Source organism: Salvia splendens, chromosome 4, assembly GCF_004379255.2.
Source record: "Salvia splendens isolate huo1 chromosome 4, SspV2, whole genome shotgun sequence".
NCBI lineage: Eukaryota > Viridiplantae > Streptophyta > Magnoliopsida > Lamiales > Lamiaceae > Salvia > Salvia splendens.
The window spans coordinates 12,072,457-12,076,182 of record NC_056035.1 but is presented as its reverse complement, the minus strand read 5'-3'; positions in this window follow the sequence as shown (position 1 = coordinate 12,076,182).

The following is a 3,726-nucleotide window of genomic DNA, read 5'->3' as shown; positions in this document are numbered from 1 at the left end:
GAAGGTACGAGATAGTACCGATCCGGACACTTATAATGTGTATTGCAACTATTGCGAAAACGTATACACATTACGAAAGGGTGGAGGATATGGTACATTTTCCCGTCACATGGAGAAAGCGCATCCGGTCGAGTTTGGTATCGCTCCAACCCAAACTCAACTCAACTTTCAACATGGAGTCGGGACCGGGAGTGGGACAGGTTCATCCCAACCATCAGGTATGTGTAGCAATACTCTTTTAAAATATGATCACAAAAATGCTCTTAATGTGATGTCTAGATTTGTTGTGATGAAACATTTTCCGTTCAATGCTTTTGATAACGATGCGTTTGAGTCGAGTATGCGACAAGTTTATAATTCCGCTGCAAGAAAATTGAGTCGAACTTCTATGACTCGAGCTGTTGTTAGACAATGCTTGGAAAAGAAGGCTCAATTAGGTACGTTTATTATTAACTTGGGTCATAAAGTTTCGATTTGCTCTGATGTGTGGACTGATTGTTTTTGCAAAAAATTATATATGGGCATCACTGTGCATTTCGTTGATCACAGTTGGACTTTAAACAAACGTTTGATTGCATTTCAGAAATTTCCCGCACCACACACTGCACAAGCAATTGCTCAATTGATCATTCAAGTTTTGAATGAATTTCAATTGATCAATAAAATTTTTTCTGTTGGTTTTGATAATGCAAGCGCTAACACTGCTAGTATAGATGAACTCATCAGTGCATGTTCTCCTGTTATTGATGACAAATATTTTCATGTGCGATGCATTGCTCATATTTTGAATTTGTGTGTTCAAGATGCGATCGATTTGTGACAAAAGTATGTTGATCCTATTAGAACTGCTGTTAAATTGATTCATAACAAAGCTCCCATTGGTAGAGCTTGGAAGAAATATTGTCATAGCAAGCAGTACAGGTACACCAATTTTAGTTTGGATGTTTTAACTCGTTGGAACTCGACGTACGATATGTTGGAGTTGACCTTGAACCACATTGAATATTTATGTGATATATTTAGAACTTGCCCACATGTTCCTTCTGATTTGTTTTTGATACCCTCTTGTTGGGACCACAGTATGAATTTGTTTCGATTTTTCCAAGCTTTCAAAAATGTCACTATTGAGTTATCCGGTGTTTATTATCCTACTTCTGTACGCGTTTTGGAGCATTGCATGTATGTGGCAATTTGTTTTAAGACATGTGTGAAAAATACTCAATTCATAGAGTTGAAGGCTATTTTGTTTTATATGGTTGAAAAATGGTTGAAATATTTTGCGCGTATTCCAAATGTGTTTTGATTGCAAAATGCTTGGATCCAAAGTGGAAGTTGCATGGTGTTCATAAAATTTTAGACATGTACTATGGTTGTCTGCACGATTTGGCTTTTTCTCAACTTCGCGAAATGGGCTTGACAAGAGGAGAATGCTTCGAACTAAGTCTTCCGAATGTTGATGAAATCAAACTAAGGTTAGATAGTGCACTTCGTGCTCTCTACGCGGAATATGAAATGCGGTATAACACCACTCACCAGGTACGTGCTCCTCCTAGTCCTTCTACATTTGATTTTGGTAGCGGGAACTATAGCAATGTCATGATTGATCCAGACGTAGTATCACAATTGCAAGATCTATACGGTGCTACAACCAATAGGACTAGAGCTACTAGTGAGTTAGATATATATTTGGAATCGCGCTCTATTTTTCAAGATGCAGGTCCTCCTACTCAACAAATTGACGTCCTTGATTGGTGGGGAACACATGACAACGAGTTTCCGATACTCTCGATAATGGCTAAGGAGATTTTCACCGCTCCTTCTTCCACCGTCGCCGTTGAGCAAGCTTTTAGTGTTGGCGGTTGTGTCCTAGACGACAAAAAGGAGCAATCTCTCCGCCAAGAATATGGAAGCCACTATGTTACTTGATGATTGGGCAAAGGCGGACATGAGAGCACAAGAGCCAGATTTCGACTTCCGTGTAGAGAGTGATGGTGAAGACTTTTCCACCGATGACAAGGTCGGAAGCGAGGGCGCTCAACAATATCAATGACGGGAGGCGGTGAATGGCGAGCACGACCGACCAAAAAGGTAAGCAAGGTAAGAGAACTACGTGGGCTTTGATTCCTCAATAAAATTGTGGATACGTAGGCAACTCAACTTAAATTTGAAAAGTTTAACTTTGAAAGTTTAAGTTGAGCTCAAGCCCTTTTCAATTTTTTCCTTTTTCCCCCCATTTCATGTTTTTTTTATTTATGTTCCGACGACACTTGTAAATTATATCACATTGTTGTATATGTATTGTAAATTGTAATGTATCGTTGTCTGTTACAACTCAAATTCAATAAAATTGATATGATTTTCACCTTATTCATCTTATTTCAATTTGAATTATCCATTGTCTTGTTCCAATTTATTGTATAAGTCCAAAATTCCAAATTACATAACAAAAAAAACCCGCCAAAACCATCAAAACCGAACCGGAACTGCGAGAACAGTCTGAAAATCGGAACCGGAACCGCCGGTTTTGGAACCGAAACCGTAAAATAGCCTCACGGTCGGGTTCCAGTTTCACATTTCTCAAAATCGGAATCGCCGGTTTACGAACCGTGAGCGTCACTAATTACATTCCCCGTTAGAATAATCATTCCATCATTTTTTTCTTTTGCTAAGAAATATCAATTCCATTCCATTTCATCCTATTTTCTTCTTATTTTCGATTTAAATAAAAATTTTGGAGTAGTATAATACTCCCTTCATCCCAATAAATATGGATTTTTTACAATATTGTTTTGTGAGTTAATGAAAAGATAGTAAAGTAAGAGAAAAGAAAAAATGGAGATCTGTTATTTCCATTTTAGAAAACGTTTCATTTTTTAATGGGATAACTCAAAAAAGAAAATATTCTATTTTAATGGAACAATGGAGTATACTATAAGTATTATATTATATTTAAATCTCATCTCAATTTTATAATTTTTTTTAAATAAAACTAAAATTTAAGAATTTTTAATAATTGAAAAAAAATCCACACTACAAATTGCACACACTATACACACTAACTTAACCCTAAATGGATAAATATGTATTGTGTTTAGTTTATGAAATTGATTCTCATAACTTAATCCTAGATGGATAATCATGTTATCAATAGTCATAATAATCCCTCATCCATCTAAAATAATCTCACAACTTAATCCTAATGAATTATCATATGATAATATTTAGTCGTGACGATTGAATGCCACCTTAGGTGGTGTTCGATTTTCTAGATAAAATAGTATCAAGATATAATCTATGATTAAGTTGTGAGATTATCTTAATTGGAGGGGGTTGGCTGTGATTAGTTATCACATAATTATCCATCTGGAATTGAGTTATGAGATTCGATCTCATAATTATCCAAATTAAACACACTACGTATATAATCTCGAGATACAATCTTGCAAACCGAACAACACTTTAAATAATTATTTAATCTTTTATGTTTGTTGCTGCCACCGAAACTCAACATACAACATAGGAAATTGGAAAAAAAATGTACGTGATCATAAGATGAACCACTCGAGTCAAAATTTTGTTTGAAGTTTATTCCAGCTTTAATTTTTATGTTTATTGGTTTAACTTTATCACATGTGTTCGCCTATATAAAAAAACGTTATCACAGTATTCATCTTGTAATTCAATTTTGTTTAAATTTGAGAAAATCATTGAACCGAATTAGTAGAA